Source organism: Bubalus bubalis, chromosome 8 (assembly GCF_019923935.1).
Source record: "Bubalus bubalis isolate 160015118507 breed Murrah chromosome 8, NDDB_SH_1, whole genome shotgun sequence".
In the NCBI taxonomy this organism is placed as follows: domain Eukaryota; kingdom Metazoa; phylum Chordata; class Mammalia; order Artiodactyla; family Bovidae; genus Bubalus; species Bubalus bubalis.
In genome coordinates this window covers 93,113,046-93,135,046 of record NC_059164.1, presented here as the reverse complement: position 1 = coordinate 93,135,046, position 22,001 = coordinate 93,113,046, and the positions used below count along the sequence as shown (strand labels likewise).

Genomic DNA, 22,001 nt, shown 5'->3' with positions numbered 1-22,001 from the left:
AAGAAACTCAAAACTACACGTCGCGGATGCCCGGCTTCGGGCTGAGTCGGGTGATGTCTGCGGCAAAGACGAAAGGGTCTCTGTAGCTGGAGGATGTTGCCGCGGGCCGAACAAGATGGGGGAACCCGCTGAGGGGAAGGCAAGAAGCAGGAACGGGGTGTGCGGGACAGGGCAACAAAGTGAGGACCTGAGGTGGCCCAGAGCCGAAAGGGATCCGGGGTATCGGGTCCCCAGGGGCCGCCCCCTCACCGTCGGGGTCCAGCTCGGGTTACCGGCCGGGCTTTACTCCCTAAAATATGTATGAGTCCTTGCGGGTGCAGTTTCGGTGCCCCTCCCGGAGTGGGGCTGGGGGCGTCGGGGTGCTCGAAGAGCCACGGGGGGAGAAAGCAACGCTGGCTCCCAAGGCCAGGGCCGTCTCGACTTTCAGCCGCGCATTTAAGAAAAGGGAAACTGGATCTGTCTCGGCTGCGCCCCCGCCCCGGCAGCCCCGACGGCCGGACCGCGCGGCCGGGTGGCTCGCTTTGCGCCGCGCGGTGTCCGGTTCTCAACAGCAGGTGAATGGGCCCGGGCGGGGCGCACCGCGCAAGGGGGGCGGGGCGCGCTCTATAAAGGGGGGCGCCGCAGGCCGCGGGGGCCACTCGAAGCCGGCGGGGTCTGCGCTACCTCTTTGCGGTCCCGGGCACACCATGCGCTTACCACCAGCATCCTACAGTCCTTGGGGACCAGGTAGGGCGCAGATGGGGACTGAGCTAGGGAAGCTCAAGACGACCTGGCTGGGTGAGGGAATGCGTGCGGGCTGGGGAGGGCTTAATGTGGAGCCAATCCCCTCCCCCGCTTTGGCCTGTTGGTCCCTGTGCCTTGCTCCCGATCTCCCCAGTCCCGGCCCTGACTCACTGAAGCTCCATCTCTGGCTGTATCGAAGCCCCGCGACTCGCCAAGCCAGCCTGCCTGGGGTTGAGGGTCTTGCCTCCTCCTCTGGCGGCGATTCCCGGGGCCTGAGTAGGCCCCGCCCAGAAGTCGGACCTATTGATGGGTTGGTAACCTCACCCGCCTTCTCAGCCCCTCCCGGCTCCGCAGGGGCGAGGGTGCGGAGGACCGTAGACCTCCACCCCATCCCCGACCCCCACCACTCCTTACGCCCTTCTCGCCAGCCTAGGGCCTGGTGCTATCTTCAATTTTAATACAAGAGACGTTTAGAATTGGTAGGGATTCGGCTAGGCACATCCTTTTGCGCGGGGGCGGGGGGGGGGGTCGCTTCTCAACCGCCAGACAGACGGGGTTCGATCAGGAGAACTAGGGGCTAAAACGGAGGAGGACGGATTAGCGTTTTATTTTAATCTGGTTTTGTCCTGCGGTTGCCGTCTGCGGCAGCCAGGAGGGGCTGAGGCAGGGAAGGGAGCCCAGAACAGCAAGGGTTGGGGGCGTTCGGGTGTTAGGATGCTGGGGAAGGAGGAAGAGGTCACCTCAAACACTGACAGCCTGGGAGTCTCTTAGCCCCTGCCCCGCCCCTCAGAATGCTCCGGGTGCTACCTGAGCGAAGGACCGCTGAAAAGGATCTAATCCGCGTCCGCGCCCCAGCCTTGGCTTGCCCCGCCCCCTCCTGGGGGAGCCATTGCCGCAAAGGGGGCGGGGGGGAAGAAGAGGGGTGGGAACGAGTCTGGGGGCGGCTCCCCTCCCCCTCCCCCTTCTGGGACAGGCAGCCTTTGTTCGCGGCGGCGGCAGTGGCCAGACACCTGTGGGGCCGCGGAGCTGCCCGACTGTAGGTGGGTGAGGACGTGGTGTAAGCCCTTCGTACCCACTCCAGCCCTGCGCTCCGGCGGGTCCGCTGAGACAACTCAGGCTTGCGCACCTTTCTGCGGGGGAGACTGCGGAGATCCGTCCAGTGGCCCCACAGTGCGTCTCAGCTCCAAACGCACTTCCCTTCCCCCAGTCCAGGATCGGATTTCCAAGCTTGCTACCCTACGCACACCTCGGCCATCTCCCGGCTCCGAGGGCGATGGGGTAGCCGAGCGTTGGGGGCGCATCTCGGCCAGCTGCACCTTGGCCTGAAGGCAGGATGCAAGGAGCGAGGGCAGGCGGCGAGACCCCTTGGGTCCAGAGCCGGCCGAGCTGGACGAGCTGGCGGGGCTCCCAGCGTCTCCGCAGTCCCGGTCGGGCGTGCCCTGCGCTGTGCACCAACCGGAGCCACATTCAAGGTGAATCATCCCCGGCCCGCCCCCTGCCCCTCCCCCGCCTCTCGGCACCTGAGCCAATGGCGTGGCGCAGGGGGCGGGCGGGGCTCAGGGGGCCGTGAACCTCCCAGAGTCATTATCCCTGCACTCGGTGTAGCCCCTGCACCTCTGCGCTGGAGCCCGTGAGCCTCTCTCAGGCCGCGCCGTCCAGGGCACCCTGCGCACTGTTTTCCCGGGCTCCGGGGTCCCCTTGCCTCTCCTACCCTACCCCGCCAGGCCCGCGGAGGCTGCTCCTCCTCAGGTGGCCCAGCCGGGGCCTTCCCCCCGCAGACCTGTCACCCGACACCCAGGAAGCGCGCGGCCCCATCCCGGCTCCTCTTTGTTCCCCCGCCGGGCTCCGCGCTCGGGCGCCGCCTCCTCCAGCGTCGCGCTCTGGAGGTTCTGGGCGCCGCCTTCGGGGCGGCCCGGGAGCTCCTTGGGTTCCGTCCATCGGCCCGCTCAGAACCAGGGTGTCCTTTTTGCCTTGTTTCTCCGGTGTGGACTCCTCTCGGAGCTAGGAGGCGGCGGCAAGCCCAGCCCGGAGCCGGCGCAGGTGAGTGTCCGGGGCGGGGCCAGGTGGGGCCAGCGGCGGGCCAGGAAGGGAAGGTGGACTCGGGCGCCCCGGGGCGAGCGGTGCTAGATCCGAGTTGCGGGCAGGTGGCCGCGCAGGTCGGCCTTCGGGAATGACGCGGCAGTGCGGCCTCCTGGCTCTTAAGCGCCTTCCAGCGGAGTCGCCCACGAGGCTCCGTGATCCCGGGGTCCCCCAGCGGACCCTGCCGTGTGCCCAGGGCTGTGCCCCGCAGTTGGGGCGGCAGCGCGGCTTGATTGCGGCTGGGGTTTAGCGAGATGCTTATCCGCGGTGGCCCACGCACCTCCGTGGGGAATCGAGCTGGGGTCGCGTCGGCGTTTCGCCGCCCTGGTGGGCTCGGATGGAAGCGCAAGGCTGGGAGGAGGGCTGCAAACCGGCGCAGGGAGGGAGTTCCTGCCCCGAGAGCTGGTTTCTTCAGCCTCTTCTCTGGGCATCACTGCAAGTCGTTACCGCTTTTGTGGCCCCGGGGCGGCCCCGCCCAGTCTTAGGGGGCAATCCGTTCTTGGACCTCTGGCTCCCTTCTGTATCGTTGCCACCCATCCTGGGAGCCTCGGAGCACGCGCCTGAGACACTCTTCCCCCTCGCCCCTTCTCCCATCCCTGTTTGCGCTAGCCAGCCACCGAGGCCCCTGAGCTCTGCCCTGGGTGGGCGGCTGGACGGCGCGTCTCCTGGCCTCACCGGCAGCGCATCCTAGGAATTGGGCTGGGAGGGTGCCGCCCCGGAGTCAGGGATCGTCCCCATTCCGCGGCCCCCTCCAGGCCGAGCCATTCACTTTCCCATCCCCCAGTCCTGGCATCCCTACACTGTGTATAGACGTACCCGCCAGGGGCTGGGAGTGCTAATACTGGCTCAGGGCGATTAGGAAACTGGAAGCCGGCGGTGCCCTAATCAACCTCCCCACCCCCACCATCACCCCCATCAGTTAGGTGAGGACCGAGCCTGTCTGTATTCTGCCCGGCTTCGCAAAGCTCTTGAGGATTAAAAGCCTAATTTCCTCCTGGGGGCCAGGTGGCGCATGTCTGCGTTATGCCCCTGGTTCTCTGGCTGGGTCACTGGGCTCACTCAACAGGGTGTGCATCACCCTCTGCCCCGCCCGCAGCGGGCCCAACGGGCACAGAGTGGGCAGTTCTTCCAGCGGAGAAAGAAATCTATCCTGACTGGGGGCTGAGCGCACCCAAAGGAAAGCGGAGGCCCCACGCCCAGCTCTCTGCCACAACTGGCCAGCGAATTCCCCTTGAGGTTGGTTCTTGGTTCAAATCCTGGCTGCTGAGACGCAGCCTCTGCTGCTGGTCTCTTTATTGCTCAGGACCTCCCTTCCAACACTGGAAATCCTGGTGCTGGCTACGGGGAGTGAATGGGGAACCCCTGGAGTCGGTCTTAAGTAAAAAGAGAAAAAATTCTTGGGTACCAGTCTCACTTGTCAGAATTTCGTTTATGCCTTTTTCCTCTGCCAACCGGGTTAATGGAGCTAGAGAGCTCCTACCTCTGTGTTAATGGTGGGTGCTCTGGCATCCAGGGCAGCGAGGGAAGCAGCTTTGGCCCCTCCCCTAGGACCTCTGGGGAGAAACAACGGCAGGTACCGTGCCCTGGGCATATCTGAGAGCCCCAACCACCCCTTAGACCTTGGGGACATTTGTCCCATCCCTGCCGGAAGCGGTGGGCAGAGCTGGGATCCAGGACTCCAGAATCGTTGTGTAGAAGTGGAGAGCCTCCGGGCTTTCGGATGGTCAAAGACTGGGATCTGGAAGGGTTCAACCTCTTGACCTCTCTGAAGCCCATAGCACTGGAGGAGAACAGGAGACCTGCTCTATGTTTCAAGGCATCTGCACTGAGGAAGGGAAACAGACCAAAGTGTCAAGGCTGTCCCAGCACAGTGCAGGATGGAGCTGCGACCACCGAGGAAGGATTTGTCAGTAGAGACCTTGTAGGGTGTGTAGGATACATGAGACCCTCAAGTATTTGGAGCACTTTGGTGGCACTGTGGGCAGGACAGGCCCACCCACTTGGCCTGCAGGTCGGACCTGCACCAGTTCTGGGGGCTTCTTTCTTTGCCAGGAGCTCACTCACGGCCAAGGTGGGAGACAGGGACCAGCCTCCTTGGGGACCTTTTCTTCATCTTCCCACACCCCAGGTGGATTTCTGTGCCTTTGGATTTCAAAAGTCGGGGCTGGGTCCCCTCCCCCAACCCTGTCCGCCCAGGGAGGGTAGGGGGAGGTTGCTTGAGGACTCCTCTTAAACCACAGGCCTCGGTTTTCCCTCTTGAACCTTTCAAATGAGGTTTTTGTTGATTACTACCCTCCCAGCTCCCCTTGTTCCCCATTTCCGCAGAGCAGGCAGACCCTGATTTCCCAGGGCCCCTGCCCGAGCTCCCCAGAGTTGAAACTGGAGATGTGCCGCAGGGCCCTGGGGCTTGACCCTAGCTGGGGTGGCAGTCGCGGCCCCACCCCGGCACTGCGGCACCAGGGCCTGCCGCATTCCCGTTAGCCAGGCGGACGCAGGGGTGGGGCCGCGCCCAGCTCTGCACCGAGCAAGGGAGACTGGAAGGGGATTTGGCCTTGTTAGCCATTCTCGGCATTCTCTCCCTAAGCAGTGGCAAAGGTGAGAACAGAGACTGAGTGTCTGCGCAGAGATGCCACATTAGTCAGGAGAGCACCTAAGAACCTGGTGACCCTGCGCTCTTACCTATGGTTACTTGTATTTCCAGGGCAGGGCAGAGGGGAATCCATAGCTACAGTCCTCTCCTCAGACCCCAGCCTGCTCCTTGGTTGCCCGGGGCCGGGCTAGTGCCCAGTGTTGCTCCCCAGAGACAAGAAGGAAAAGGGAATTCAGGGTTCTGTTTAAGGACGCCAAGTAAGGCTTCCCCTCACTTGGATGAGAGGCTTTGGGAAAGAGCTCCCAGAAACTTCTCCGGGAGGATCTTCGTCCCCTGCCGTGGAGGGGCCCGGGTTCCTATTAGCATGCAGATTTGTGGGTGTGCCCATCCATCTACATCTCAACAGCCCCTTGGGTGAGCCTGCTGGTTACACCTGGAGAACCTTGAAAACTACCTCCCCTAGAGCCACTGTCTTGGCTAACAAGGCTCCCAACAACTCCCTTCCCCCACCTCCACCTTCGTCTCTTCTTTCCTTCTGCAAGGTTTGGAGTTTTATGGAGGAAACTGAGGCAGACTGCCAGAGAGTGACTTCCAGAAACCTCCTTCCAACCAGGCTGGCTTGGTTCTGGAAGACCAGAGCCCAGCAGGGGCCTGTGTTCTGGCAGGGTGGGGAGTCCCTGGGGGGTGGGGAGAGTGGAGCATAGAGCGTAGAGTGGTGATTTGGGCTCCCCTAGGTACAAGTGACATGGAGAAGGCAATGGCACCCCACTCCAGTACTCTTGCCTGGAAAATCCCATGGACGGAGGGGACTGGTGGGCTGCAGTCCATGGGGTCGCTAGGAGTCCGACACGACTGAGCAACTTCACTTTCACTTTTCACTTTCAAGCATTGGAAAAGGAAATGGCAACCCACTCCAGTGTTCTTGCCTGGAGAATCCCAGGGACAGGGGAGCCTGGTGGGCTGCCGTCTATGGGGTCGCACAGAGTCGGACACGACTGAAGCGACTTAGCAGCAGCAGTAGCAGGTACAAGTGACAAGGGCAGAATTGGTTGAGGATTTGGCGTAGGTGCCAGCAGCCCTGAGGTCCCTGGGAGAAGCATCATCAGGAGTTTTCATAATTTCTGGACCAGACGACTCTTTCTGACCCTTCCAGGGGGCCGCGCTGCCCTCCGCTCCAGGCTGGCCCAGAGTAGGCCAGAATTACCATTCTGCAGAGCTCCCAGCCCTCTGCCCGAGCACCGGCTCCTCTGGGACTGACCCTCGCTCCCTTCCTCCCCTTCCTTCCCCAGGGAGCCTGGCACCAGAGGCAGGAGCCTCCACAGCAACTTCTCTCTAGGCAGCCGCTCTGGCAACCACTGATGCAACCTTTTCAGCCCCTCCCTTGCCTCCCTGCCTCCTGCTTTCCTCTGCGGTTCCCTCGGAGCCAGCCAGAAGCCGCTCCCCTTGCTAGAGAGCAGCCATGCCTCCAGCTCCATGCATGCTGCCCCCTGGCCCTGGCCCCCCGCCCCTCCTGTCCTGGCTTTTTCCAGCTGCGGGCCAGCAGCAGAGATGGCTAGCTTGCACAGTTCACAGTCTGGTCAGGTTTGGGATGAGAGCGCGGGTTTGGTTGGGCCCCTGGGGCTCCTCTGGCCACCGCGGGGCAGGCTGGGAATGGGGGATGGAGGAGACTGAGGCATCTTGGGACAGGACTGCTGGTGTCCGCTCAGAGGCCAGGAGAGGCGCCCTGGGTGTCCTGCTGGTCACTGTTCATTTGGGGCCTGGCATGATGGGCAGAGAGGAGGCTCCGGCAGCTGAGCTGATGTGGGCTGGGGGACAGGAGAGGGACTGCGGACGGCTTTCAGGCTGAGACAGGAAACACCTTGATCTGGATACCGCCCCCCCCTCCCCGCACCCTCTTCAAAGCCAGGAGCTGGGCGCCTCTCCTCAGCTCAGAGGTCATCTTGGGTTGAGACATGGCTTGTGGAACTTGTGAAGGTGCTGGGTGGGACGAGGGGGCGGCCGACCAGAGGGTGGGAGGCTGGGCCTTGGAGCGGGAGTCTCTCTGCAGGTCGGAGGCCAGAGAGCGTGACTCCTGTTCTGTGTATGGCACTGGTAGAATTCACTGTGAACAGTCTCGGTCAGTGAATTACCGAAGGGCCATAAACAGAGCAGAGACAGATCCGCGAGTGTCTCAGGAGCACCTCACCGTCCCTCGCCACCCCCCTTCCAGTGGGCCTGGATGTCGGAAGCGGGCTGCTTCCAGGGGCTGCAGCGATGCTTGAGGTACCACGTCCCTCCAACAGGTACCTCCCCGGGTCCGCACCACTACCGTCTGCTTGGCCGACTTTGGCACTAGCACATTTTTGCTTGTGTCTCTCCGCTCTGAGCAATCATGTGCAGTGCCAATATGGGAAAAGCAGGATGCCTCAGCCGTCTACCCCCGCCCACCCCACCCCTGCGTCTTGTGTCCAGGTCCCCATTCTCCTCAGCGGCTCCCTGGCCCATCTGGCTCAGCTGCCGCGAGGGCCGCGGCGGCCCGTGGGCAGCCGGATCGCCTTACACTGCCTGGGGCCACAGCAGAGCTGGACGCCTGGCAATCTGAGCTGGGCCAGCAGATGGGGCTGCCCATGGCCATGGGGGGTGGGGGGTGGTCACCATCTGTGGGCCAGCCTGGGCGGTACCATGGGTCGCAAAGGCGGTGCCATGGGTGCTGGCTTGGCTCCCAGCACCCCCTTGGAGTGGGACCTTGCTTGGCAGCCCAGGGCCTAGCCTGCTGCTGCAGGAACTGAGGCGGGCAGCCCCTGGAAGGGGGTGTCCTTGAGGTTAGGCGGAGTGCGGAGGTGGTGGGGAGAGCTGTCGTCCCTGGGGGGAGAGCCTGTCATGGAGTGGGTTGTCTGGATGGCACCATGAGCTGGGTACTTGGTGAGCTTAGAGTCCCGGGGTATGGTTCAGGCCTTGTGTCTGGGGTGGAGGTGAATGGCCCCCTTTACACTGCACATGCTGGAATGTGGCTCCCTGGATTGGGGCTGTCGTTTTTGAACCTTTGCTGTCATTGGTGTATCAGGCGACATTACGTAAGTCCCCTCATTGATCTCCATCACAGCCCTGTAGGGAAGTCATGTTGTACACAGAACAGCAGGCTCGGGGAGAAAAGACCCAGCTGAAGAGCCCAGTCTGTGAGTTACAGCTGGGCCTGATTGGCACTTCAGCCGCAATGTGTGTGGGGTCAGCCTTGTTGATGGGTTTTGTGCTGTGGGCGCCCCCCTGTCCCCCAGGGCTTGGAGGCACTTCAGCTCTGAATCTGTAGGCCCGGCTTCCCAAGGGTGCCCCAGACAGCGGAGAATGAGGCTGAGAGGCCTGGACACAGCCGGGGACAGTGGTCAGCAAGAACTCCGTCAGCTGACCTGGGATACTGACCAGCCGGGAGCTGTCAGACCCGAAGTCACTGGCCCTGTCTGTGATGGAGCGGTTTGTCCCTGATGGAGCTGCTTGTCTCTGAGGGGGCGAGCCTCAGGCAAGGACTTAGTCTGTACCAGTAAGAGCCCTTTTTGGTTTCTGAGCCAAAAAGTGAAATGGTGGTGGTGGGGGGGTGGGAGTTGTGTGGTTGAGGCCGTCAGTCAGTGGAGGATGGCTGGATCCCATGGGCTGCTCACAAACCCTCCTGCCCAGGAACTAGGGACCACCTTGAATGGGTCAGGCCATTTCTCTGCTGGTTCCCTACCTGGGAGGAGCCCCTTCCTAGTCCCTCCTGGGTGTGGCGATAGTGTCCCTAGGCAGAAGGTCTTCCAAGCCCCTGAAGAGAAACGTGGCATTTTTGTTGGTTTCAGGACAGGAGGGGAAGGACTTCTGCCCGGGCCAGCTGCCGCCCTGCAGCTGGCTGTCCCCTCTGACGGCCCAGCCCCCACAGGGCTGGCCACCCTGTGCCCTCCTCCTCCTGTGTCTGCTCTAGGCCTAAGATGGCCGACCTGCTGCAGCCCTTCCCCTCCAGAACTCAAGGGCTCCAGGACTGAGGGGCGGCGACAAGGGGCTGACCCCTGGCCAGTAGGGGTGGGGGTGCCTGAAGGCGGCTGGTGTGAAGGCGCGTCCCTGGGACTTCCGGAGGGCAGCCCTTTGCGGTGGGCCCTCAGACCTGGGGTGGCTGCCAGCTGGGCTGCACGTCTTCCTGTGGCTCTGCTTCTGCTCCCCCCACCCGCACACCTGCCCAGGTGGGCGCCTCTGCTGAGCCTGTAGGTTGGGAGTGTGGAGGGGCCGGTTCTGTGCCTCCAGCCAGCCTCCATGCTCCACCCCCGCCCCCGCCTCTGGGGGCCCAGCAGGGATCCCCCGGGGGAAGCCTTCAGGCCCCAGTTAGTTTCAGTCCCAGGTGAGGCCCCAGCTCCTCCTGGCTTGGAGAGATGAGTTCACCCACAAGAGTGGGGACCCCAGGATAGGACCCCTGCAGCCGGCGCTCCTCCCTAAGTTTGGGGTGGGGGGCCCGCCCCCATTTTGCCTCTCCAGCTGCTCTCACTTTTGTTCCTCACCACCCGTTACAACGGGGCCTGAATCCTCTGTGTGTTTCCCGGAGGAAGAAGGGCTCCACCCATTCAGCAGACACCTCTCAGTTTGGGAGATGTTTAGCCCATCCTAATGCCCTGTGTCCCCTAGGAACTCCTGCAGCCTGACTTAAGTCCCTGCCGCTGCAGCTGAAAGCATTTTCTTGTCGGAGTGGGAAGGTCTCTGGGAAGGACTTTGCTCTCCATTTTGGTGTTTTTTTCAAGAGCAGCCACTCCCCGGGTGTCAGCCTCCCAGTGCAGGGCCCCTCGTCCGGGTAGCCGGGGGTGGCAAGACAGGGAGCGGGGGCCTGGGGCCGCTGGAGATGGCAGCTCCCGGGAGGGGCGGTGTGAAGTGGATTTTCCAGACTCCCCGCCCCTCCCCCACACTCCATTTGCTTATTCAATCCCCGCCATTATCCCAGTCCCAGCCCGGCTCTGCGAAATGTGATCTGGCTCCATTGATTGCTGGTGGGGGCTGCGGTGCTGGTGCTGCTAGAGAAGCCGGGCTGGTGCGCCGGAGGCAGAGAAGACACCCCCTCCCCAGGCGCCCACCAGCCTGCAGGCGTGGCCGATGAAGGTGGAAAGGGCCCGACCTTGCCCAACACACACACACACACACACACACACACACACACACACACACACACGATGGTGGGGGCCTCGAGGGCTTCCTGGCCAAGTTGCTGGTCCCTGGGAATACTCCTGGACCCAGAGCCCACTTTGTGCTGGTGCCCCCACAGGCCTCAGTGCCGTCACCGTCACCACCAAGCAGACTTCCCTCCATGGGGGTTCCTCTCCCAGTAACCAGGCCCAGGCCCACTGGCCCTCCCCCGGCCTGCAGCCACCCCACCCCAGTGGGGTATCCGTGGAAGGCCTGGCTGTGTTTGCACCTCTCTTCTTCCCCGTGGCAGTGGCTGCTGTCTCCCTGCCCCTGCTCAGGCCCCCAGCCCTGTGGAATGGGACCAGTCTCCCAAACAGCTGCTTCTCCAGCCTGGGCTTCTGGTTTGGAAATGGGCCCACTTACTGCCCAGGGGGCCTGTAGGGCAAATAGATCTTTCCAGCCATGGAAGGTTGGGCCACCCTGCTGATTGAAGACTTGAGGACCCAAGAGGCTTCCATGCTCCGTAGGAAAGGGCCTGCCCACATATGGGGGATGTGGTACTCAGGTGCTTGCTGTCCTTGGGGTAAGTTACCAGGAGGCCTGAGGAGGTGCTACCTTAGGGAACCAGGTTGCACTAACGCTCCAGGAGTATAGGGAGTGGTGGGGCAGGTGTGGGTGTATGTGGATTCCTTGGTTGAGGAATTCTGTGTGGACGGGATAAGCTGGTTCTGGTTTGGCCATTCCTGCCACTGACCTGCCAATATGAGTGATATCAAGGGCCCAGCAGCTACCTGAGCCCAGTCGTGGGGGGAAGGCCCTGCCCAGGTGTTCACTGACCATCCTTAGGGAAGAGACCCCACACATGGACTGATTTGCATCTTTGGGGCTTGATGATAGGGAAGAGTATTTTGCTTCCTTGGTGGCTCAGTCAGTAAAGAATCTGCCTGCAATGCAGGAGACCAGGGTTCAATCCCTGTGTTGGCAAGACCCCCTGGAGAAGGGAATGGCTATCCATTCCAGTATTCTTGCCTGGAGAATTCCATGGACAGAGGAACCTGGCGGGCTACAGTCCACAGGGTCGCAAAGAGTCAGACGTGACTGAGCGGAGCCACTAACACAGACACATACAGGGAAGAGTATTATGTACAGAAATACACCTTCCTACCTGTGGAATGGAGTGCCCAGCTGGTGACTTTTAAGCTCTAGGGACTGTCATGGGAGGGGTCTTCCTGGATCAAATGGGACCGTGACATGGAGTGCCTGGTAAATAGCAAAGCACTGCCACTTCAGCTGTCTCTTCTTTCGAGCCCAGGCAGAAGTTTAGAGAGGCGCCCCAGTCCCCAGACTCCTCTGTCCTCCTTAGCACACCTATCTCCTGCTGAACCACCAGCTGGTGGCCTGGAGTGGGGGTGCCCTGTCTGTGGGATCTCCTCGAGAGTGGGTGGGCATAGCCTCGGGGCCTGGGCTAGTCCTGATCGCTGCACCCCCCTCCCCCGCTGTCTCCCTTCTGCCGTACACAGGGGTCTTGAGGAGAGGGAGGGCCTGAGGAGGGGCTGGCTCCCCTCCCAGGGCCACCACCAGGAAGGACACCATAGTGACCTTGTCCTAGTCGTGGGGAGGGTGCCTCCCGCCAGCCCTCCGTGAACCACGCTAACTGTCCTTGTCTCCTCCCCCAGCTCGTGGGGTCCCAGGTCTGCCGCCGCTGCCTGCCTCCCACCATTTTTGGCAATGGTAGAACTCACACTGGTGAGGTAATGGGATCCGGTGGTTCTAGACTTGCCAACTATGGTGCGAGGGCTTAGCCAGCAACTCCGCCGGCCGCCGAGGGAGGGTCCATGCTCCACCTAGACCTGCTGCCCCGCTGCGGAGGAGGAGGGGACTCTGGTCCCCGGACCACTGGGCAGTGGCAGAGGGAGGCGCAGCTGGAAGTGAACTCAGCGTCTCCCTGCGCCCCCCTAGGTCACAGGTCTCTGAATCAGCCGGCAAGATGTTCTCCGGGGTCCTCAGTGCCACTGAGAGGGCTGGGGTCCAGGCTGAGGTGAGGGAGTGGGCGGGCTGCAGGGCTTAGGAAGGAGGGAACACTGGGGGTCCACTGCCCTCACCCACCTCTTCTAGGTGAGGAGCCTCCTTACCCTTTACCTGGAGGCCCTCTGTTCAGGGTGGGCTCTGAGGCCCCAGGGGAGGGCCCCCTTCCCTGTCTCACTAAGAGCAGGTCTCTCCCTTGGGCTGTTGTCTGGGGGAATGAGGGCAGAGAGAGGACTGGCCGTCTGTCCCCAGGCATCCTTCCTGACACAGTGGTGGACAGGAGGGTGGGACAAAGGACCTAGAGATGTGATGTTTAATCCATTTGCATAAATAGGGGAACGGGTCCCTTGGAAGTTGGTGGCCCCTGGGCTGAAGCCCTGCTTCTAGCTGCAGCCCTCCGCTGGGTGGACGGCAGGTGTGCCTCAGGGTCTGCTGACAGATGGCACCCAACTTCCCAGGGCCCAGGCTGCAGCAGGAGCTCCTTCAGACAGACCCTGGGGTCAAGAACCTGGCTTGGGTCAGGAGAGGTGGGAGAGTAGTGGGGGGCAGGCCTGTTGGGAACTTTCTGCACCTGCAGAAGGCTCAGGGGCAGTGGGACTAGAGCTCCAAGTGTGTGTGTGTGTGTACACATGTGCGCACACACATGTATTCTGACTCAGTGAACTGTACAAATACAGATGCAAAATCCTTCCCCCTGCTCCCAAGCCCCCAGACCTGCTCAGCCCCCGATTTCTGGGAAGACCCCGTCCCCTGTAGCTCTAGCTGTCCTTCCCTGCCTCCTGCCCTCAGGGTGGCCAGTGGTTCCAGGCACTGGGGCTGATGGCGGGCAGGGACGGGCAGCCCACTCCAGGCTTGCCCTGGTCCATGTAGCTGCAGCCTTTCAGGATGAGATGGGCCGAGTGAGGAGTTCTGGGCAGGGTGGGGGAGGTGTAGGCTGTTGAGGATGTGTACCCCAGAGGAGAGCGTCTGAGCCCAAGCTCTTAAGAAAGAGAAGGGGACCGTTCACTCACAGGAGTTTACAAAACCTGATAAATTACAGCCAGGCACAGGGAGAGTGTGGGTTTCTGCCTCATGCCAGACATTTATTAAGCACTCACGGCATGCCACACTGTGTAGCTGGAGTAGGCAGCAAGCAGGGTACGAGGGGCACTTGCTGGGACATGGGAGCCCTGGGGGCTGAGTGACATGGGACTTGGATGAGGACGAGGAGGAGGAACGGAGCGTGTTGGAGAAAGCCCAGATTTCCTTGGGACCACACCAGGCTGGAAGGCAAGAGGCCATTGTTGAGGGCCTTAGGGGCTATATTTTTGCCCTTGAACCTGAGGGCAGTGGGAGCCATGGAAGGCAGAGAAGTGATACGATCAGGTGAGTGATTTGGCAAGACCACCTGCAGTAGGTGGAGGAGGAATAGAGGGAGGAGACACGGGCACAGGTCCCTGGTGGGGAAGAGGTGGTCTGGATGGATGGAGGCTGTGGGGCTGGACTGGAGTGAGAGCCAGAAACACTGCCTGGGAAGATGAGTGAGGGAACATGGGTCTCCTGCCTTAGAGGGCTTAGTCCCTAAGACTGTGAGTGGCGAGGGGCGGTGTGCTGTTGTGACATGGCAGGCCCCCTCCAGGGACAGCCTGGGATGCGCTTGGCGGGGGCCCTGTGTGGTGCTCCAGGGTGAGCACTCGGGAAACGGCCCGATGAGAATAAATTATCATCAAAGCCGAGGAGCTGGGTGGAGCAGGACTTAAGGCCATCTGCAACAAGACCCCAGGCCTCTTCCCTGCTCCAGGCTGGCTCTTTGAGGCCTGGAGGGGCAGACAGGAATGAGATGATCTGGGGTCTTGGGGAGAGTTGAGGAAATCAGGAGTGGGGATGGGGAACTTTGGACAGTTATAGTCAAGGAAAGAGCTACCGATCTCTGAGCAACTTACAATGTGTATTTTTGTGATTTCAATTAATCCTCACAGCCGCGGGCCAGCCAGGATCAGGACGGATGACGAAGCACCTTGACCTCATCCAGGGAAGCAGAGCCCTGGCCATCTGCCTCCCGAGGCTGTGAACGCCGCTCTGCATGCAGGAAAGGAGCTGCCCGGGCTATGGCCCCTTCAACTACTGCGAAGGCCCTGCCCTCTAGAGGGGCCATGGTTGCTGGGGTGATGAGACCAGAGCCAGGTCTGATGGGGAGCACCTGGGCACTGTCTCCATGGCCACCTCTCAGCCCGGCCCCCGGATTGTCCTCGGTGCTAATCTAACCCATGGCACCCCCTCCCCCACCCCAGGATAAAGCCAAGCGCCTTACATGGTTTATGAGGCCTCGTGTGACCTGGCCTGCAGGCTGGCCCCTTGTCACTGCTCTTGACTTCCCTTTGTGTTCTGCTAGGAGAACCCACATGGGGGGGTCTTGCCCCTCCACCTTTATCCGTGCTCATGAATCTATGGTCTGGCAGCTATCTGAATGCCCGGGACACACCTCTCCCCCAGTCCTGGCTGCCTCATTGAAAGCACCTTCTGGGAGGTCTGCTTCTCCATCCATTGAAAGCTATTTGGGGACCCGGCAGGATCTCACTCATACCTTCATGCCCAGGACCGGCAAGGTGTGTAACAGAGAGTGTAATGGGGAGGCCCTGGAATGCAACAGGGTATCAAGTTCCAGCTTCCACACTCTGCATGGCTCTGCTCGCACCTCCAGGATCCTGTTCACCCCCAGATTCCAAGTTCCCTAGGACTGAAAGGAACACTCATGGTTCATGTAGCCCCTCAGCCCCTTAGGTCAAAGGGAGGTGCTCCCTTGAGCCAACTGATACCCCTGTTGGACCCTAATGCAAAGGGCTGGGCTCACTGATGGAGGCCTGGAGGCCAGTGTAGGCGGGGCCTGTTTCAGCACATACAGCTCAGCTGGGGTGGCAGGACAGGTATGAATAGCTATGTGGATGGAGGGCAGGTCTGTGCCGTGGAGATGGTAGGAGGCACTGGGCCCAGAGAGGAAGGCATGGTCCCCACGGCAGGGCTGATCCTGTGGGTTCTGAGTAAAGGTAGCACCTAGATTGAGCCTTCGGAGAAGGCAATGGCACCCCACTCCAGTACTCTTGCCTGGAAAATCCCATGGACGGAGGAGCCTGGTAGGCTATAGTCCATGGAGTCCCTCAGAGTTGGACATGACTGAGCGACTTCACTTTCATTTTTCACCTTCATGCATTGGAGAAGGAAATGGCAACCCACTCCAGTATTCTTGCCTGGAGAATCCCAGGGACGGGGGAGCCTGGTGGGCTGCTGCCTATGGGGTTCCACAGAGTCAGACACGACTGAAGTGACTTAGCAACAGTAGCAGCAGATTGAGCCTTAGAGAAGAGGATCATGTGGAGAGGGACGGGGGCAACAGCCAGCTCCAGGAGGACCAAGCTGTAGCCATAAGATGCCAGAAGAGTCGGGAAGGGAGTAGTGGGAGGTGAGGCTGAGGAACCCTGGACTTGCCCCTCTGCTCAGGCTAGAGGACACGATCCTGCTCCCACCACAGTCATTTGCCATAGGATACAGTCGGAGCATGTGGTTGATACATCCACAACAGCCAGAACAGTGGGGGCATTCTTGCCCCTTTGGGCAACATTGGGCAATATGGAGATACTTGATTTCAACTGGAGTGGGAGTTGCTACCAGCGTCTAGTGTGTGGAGACCAGGGACGTTGCTCAACACCCTACAACGCACAGGATCGCTCCCCATGACAGAATGATTGACCCAAATGTCAAGAGAGCTGAGGTTGAGAGATCCCAGGACAGAGTGATAGGTGAGAAGCACCAAGTTGACATCTGAGAAGGAAAAGTGTAAAACCCTACGTTTAGAAGAAAAATCAGTTGGACAAGGGCAAAAATGGAGGAAACCAGACTCTAATGAAATGTGGGTGAAAGGAAGAGCTGATGACTCCGGTTAACTACATATTCACCTGGGATGACACTGAAGGAGGGACAGCATCAGGTCATGGGGGTGGGATGGGGGATGGGGATGGGTGGGTGTGAATAGACTGTATCTGTGCCTCAGTCAGGGTCTGGTGCCATCTTCAGAGCACCTGCAGTGAGCTGGACCAGACCAATGACAGTCTGGGGAGCAAGGTTCCCATTTGTGGATTGATTATTGCTAGCTCGGTAATACATTTAAAGATGTGTTTTAAAAAATATTTTTTAAATGCAGCTCTTTTGGTTTTCCCTGGGAGGGTCATTCAGGACATCTAGTCCACTTTGTAATTAGAAACAGCTCACCACTCTCGAGGAAATGTTGGAACTGGAGATTTTAGCCATGAAAAAGGGTGGGAATGTGAAAGCTGTTTTCAAGTATTTGAAGGCATGGAGACCTTCACAGTTCTTTGTGGCCCCAGACACAATGGAAAGACTTTACAGAGAAGCAGATTCTGTTTGTCTCACAGAACTTCTAGGTCAGGTCAGGCTGTAACTTAAGATGGGTTAACTCTCCGTCTCTGGAGATGTTACACCCAGGTGTTGGGGTGCTGTGGGGGATGGCAGCCTTAGATGGGGACTAGACCAGATATCTCTGTGACATGTCAGGTTTAGACTTGGGCTGGTTCCTCAGCCAAGGTGGGAAGGGGGGTCTCTTGCATCTCCTTAAGCTCTCTGACCACAATCTAGGTGTTAGCTCACAGTTTCGTTTTTAATATTTATTTATTTGGCTGCATCGGGGCTTGGTTGCGGCCCGCTGGACCTTCCTTCCATCATATGGGATTGTTGTGGTGCACGGAGTCTTTAGTTAAGGCATTCCGGCTTAGTTGCCCTGTAGCTTGTGGTATCTTAGTTCCCTGACCAGGGATCGAACACAAGGCCCTGCATTTCAAGCCAGATTATTAAGCACTGGACCTCCAGGGAGGCCCGTCACACATAGCTTTTTAAATGTTTGCAAGTGCTGTTGCGGTGAACAAACTGCAAATTAATGCACGAGTTTTGCATGCATGGCAGATGTGTCTCTCTTCTCAAACACCAGACACTGGAAAGCCAGTTGCTGCAGTGGAAGGGCTGGTGGGCTGTGGGTTTTTGATGGTGGATTAGTCTCATGTAAGGGTTCTCAAAGCTCTGCCCTAAGTGTTCCGACGGCTGACCTGAACCTTCCAGGACTGGCAGTCATCCCCTGCACTGGTTCCACTGGGGCTTCTCGGGGTAAGAGGCCCACTGGAAAAGGAGACAGCTGGCTTGGGGAGGGTGATGGAGGTAGCAATGAAGCTTCCCTCTTCTCATCCTGGGCCCCCAGCTGAGCTCCATTAACAGAGACACTTCTGGAGGGTTTAATGTGTGTGCTCCCCACCCCCTGATGTTATCTGCCCTGCCCTGGAGGTCTCTCTCTTCTGGGAGCCAGACTTCTGCCTTCTCAGCTCTCCTGGGAAGGTGGCATGGGGGAAGGGCGGGGGCTGGAAGCCTTTTGGACCAGGAGAACAAGGACAACCTCCTGTGAAGATTATCGGGGGAGGTGAGATGCCCGAAGAGGCACCCCCTTGTGTGGAAACAGAACCCTTCATTGCCACTGATGAACCCCCAAGTCTGAGGTATCTTTTATGAAACCAAAGGTATCTTGGTGGGTTTAAACACAAGGTGTGTTTACTTTCCGCAGTCACTGCCTTTGCCATGTTCTGTTGACTCTCCCTTCTAATTCCTTAATGAGGTTTTGAGTGAATTCCATAGCTTTGTAAATATGGTGCATCATTAGGCCCAGACCACGTGAAGCTTTAGTCTCAATACTGACTTCAACTTCACCCTCTTCCGTGCTCAGAGGGAAGGCAGGACCTGCAGTATTTGGGGATGAGGGTGTGGTCCAGAGCCTCTAGAATGGGGGGTGGAGCCTGGTTTTGCAGAAATCCTGTTAGTTATAAGCACTTTTCTCAATTCCAAGGACCCCAATAGCGCCTCTCCAGTTCCCTGCAGGTCTTATACAAATTGGGGAGGGATCAGCTGGAGTGGTACCTGGAGGCAGCTGGGCTTGTTTTGCCTCTTAGTAAGCCCTGGTGGCTCAGTGGTAAAGAATCCACCTGGATTCTGGGTTGGGAAGATCCCCTGGAGAAGGAAACGGCAACCCACTCCAGTATTCTTACCTGGGAAATCCCATGAACAGAGGAGCCTGGTGGGCTATACAGTCCATGGGGTTGCAAAAGAGTCGGACACAACCCAGTGACTAAACAACAAGAAGCCCTGGTGGAGGAGTGGCTCCTATGATTGGTGGTTTTCTAGAGAACGTAGGGGTTTGAATGTCCTCAGCTGTGTTTCCCAATGACCAGGGAATGGGTGAGCCCCAAACAGCCTCCAGCCGCACCATTTCACATGACTCAGTGGTCAGCTGCTCATCATGCTGGTCTCTCCTCCTCCCTTTCCTTAGCGACCTGCAAATAACTACCTACAGCCTCTCCCAGAATAATGTCAAAATTGAAAGCACACACATAAGACCCTCCTGAAGTGCCTCTGTTGATGGAGCTGGGCTGAGTACCCAGGCTGGGAAGACGGAGCCTTCCTTGTGGCCTCCACTGCCCTCCCCAAGCCTGCGGCCTCATTTTCTAGCCAACCTCTCACCCTGAGAAGCCCCAGTGGAGCCAGTGCAGGGGGAGACTTCCATTCCAGGAAGGTTCAGATCAAGCTTCAGCCAACACTTATGGCAGAGCATTACTTTAAAGTAATGCTCAATGCTTTAAAAAACGTGGAAGATGCTGAATGTAATTACCATTAAACTTAAAAAAGAATTTTTTTGTGTGGTGCTTTCTTTTGAATAACTGATGACTTGTTCCTTTCTTCTAGTTACAGGAACCCCTTTACTGGGAGCGAAACGGGAACCTTCATCATATCACTATGTTGACCCCACAGTTGGCAAATGTGTGACCTCCTTTTATTTGGTCTTGAGTTCCTTTTTTTAAAATCTCATTGCACACATCCTTTATATAACCTGCTTCAAATTATTTTTCGAGAAAAATGTTTAAAAAACCAAAAAACCTTTTCTTTTGGGGATGATGAAAATGTGAAATTCGAAAATGTTTGTGTATGGTTACACATTGTAAATACACTAAAGCCCCTTGACTTATGCACTTTAAAGTGAATGCACCTAATAGAATGTAAATTATGTATCATTAAAACTTTTAAAAAACCTTGAGGTTATTGGGGGTGGTGGGAGCAGGGAGAAGGGACACGCTATTGATTATCCAATGACTCCTAATTTTCTGACTTAAGACATTCACAGACTCAGGAGGATCTTCGTAGAGGCAATGAAGGGCAGTGGGGAAGCTGTTAGGGATCCCAGCTTCACTGTTCCCTGGTTGACGCAGCTTCGGTGGAAACGATGGCAACTGCCATGCGGTGGATCCATATCCCAGCCCCTGCAAGGGCTGCTCCACCTGTGCGACGGCCAGCCCCGCAGCTGGGCTTGGCTACCCCGCCCCAAGGCTGATTAGTCCGGAGACACACGTGACTTCAGCGGGCCAATCAGCTGTGTCCTCCCCGATACCACCCCCTCCCTGTTGGGGAGTGCAAACTTGGGTTCCGAGGACACCGGTCCGTCTTTGTCAGGCACCTCCGGATTTCTGCTGTTCACATCCAGAGCGGTTTTGATCACCAGTGGACCCCAGGAGCTTTCGGTGTCTCATTCAGTCTGTGCAGGTGGGCCGGGCAATGCTGGGGCATGTCAGGACTCACAGTCAGGATGCTCGGCCTAGACCAAGCCAGCTCCCCTGGCTCATTTGCGGAACAGGAGTGACACCCGACTCAGCCACTTCATTGGGAGAGGCAAGCGACTCCACACTATTGGTGATATAGATCTCCAGAAACGTCTGTTGTCCATGGAGTTTAACCAGTGTTTTGTACCGATGAGAACTGTGGGTTAGGATAAAGAATCCTATTCTGTCTTTCATCTCTCTTAATTTTACTCTTGTGAATTAAAAAAAGAAAAAGCTCTCTATAAAAATAGTTCTGGTAAGGGAACTAGAAAATATTTCGGGTTTTGAGAGTCTGAATGGAAAAGCCACAGGAGGCACTCAGGGAGCAGAGGGCCGTGGGGGTACGGATGACTTCCACTGTCAGAAGTCTGGGAACAATGCCACCAGTCACGGGGCCCTGGGCTTCTCTGTGCCTGTAAGCTTAAACTTCATGGCCTAATGATGGGTGGTGGCTAATGTCCCTCCCAGCTTTAGAAGTCTCTTGCACACAAGGGCCAGGGGAGCCCAAAGACTGGTTGAGGTTTAGGCTTAACTGAAGACACCACAACCCAGCTTTGCCAAGATTTGGCCTGCTTCCTTGCCCAAAGCTTCCTGGGTTTTAACATCAACTGATCTCTCTCTGACTTTGGGCCCTGGGGCTTTTGGTTTTATTTTTTATTTTTTTTTAACTTAGTTTTTTAATTTTCTGGCCACACTTCCTGGCATGTGGAGTCTTAGTTCCTTGATCAGAGGTTAAACCTGTGCCCCCTGCAGTAGAAGCTTGGAGCCTTAACCACTCAGATGCCAGGGAAGTGCCCCCTGGGGTTTTTAAAGAAAGCATAATGTGGGACATCCCTGGTGGTCTAGTGGTTAGGACTCTGAGCTTCTGCTGCAGGGTGCACAGGTTTGATCTCTGGTCTGGGAACTAAGATCTGCATGCCATGCAGTGCAGACAAAAAAAAAAAAAAAAAAAAAAAGGCGTAACATGACTGTTCATACTCAAGAATGTGTTCGAGCACCAGCAACTTCACTACCCTTCACCCTTGGCACAATCTCATAGGGCTGATTTTTCTTAGCAATAAAATCAACATTTTTACATCAAACATTATTTTTACATTTAACAAAGTTAACATTGGATTTTTGCAGAACTATTTGGAAGTAATGAGAATGTGGGAATGGATGTTTTTGGGGTTCTGTGGATTTTGATTGAATAAGGAACCCCCGGGAAATTAAGGTCTCTCATTCAGTAGGATGTAGTGGTTGCTTGCCTGTATACAAGTTCCTGTGTGTGTTCGGGTGCGTGTGCGTGCATGCATGGGTGTGTGCATGTGATGAAAAAGCCCAGCCACTGTGAGGATGCTCCTGGTATGGCACGCTCGGGTTAAGGACCATTAGCTCCTGCTCAGAACACACTGACCACTGGGAGAGCTGGGAGACCATGTGGGCTGAGCTCAGGACTCAGCTGGAGGTTCCTTTAAAAATGAGAATCTAGGGGCTTCCCTGGTGGCTCAGTAGTGAACAATCTGCCTGCCAATGTAGGAGACATGGGTTCAATCACGGATCCGGGAAGATCCTGTGTGCCGTGGAGCAACTAGGCCAGTGCGCCACAACTATGGAGCCTGTGCTCTAGAGCCTGGGAGCCGCGAGACCATGTGCCACAACTGTTGAAGGCCCGCGTGTCAGAGCCCCTGCTCATCAACAAGAGACACCACTGCAATGAAAAGCCTGTACACTGCAACTGGAGTTTGCCAACCGTACACTGCCCCCTCTTGCTGCAACTAGAGGAAAGCCTGCATGGCAATGAAGACCCAGCACAGCCA

The 22,001-nt window shown here is 58.0% G+C and overlaps 1 long non-coding RNA gene across 1 annotated transcript; it reads left to right on the top strand.

The window, feature by feature from the left end:
* The first annotated feature begins 19,013 nt into the window (after positions 1-19,013).
* LOC123334798 lies at positions 19,014-19,702 on the top strand. Its single transcript, XR_006552932.1, has 2 exons — positions 19,014-19,212; positions 19,295-19,702. It is a non-coding gene; the product is annotated as an uncharacterized LOC123334798 (long non-coding RNA).
* The last annotated feature ends 2,299 nt before the right edge of the window (positions 19,703-22,001 follow it).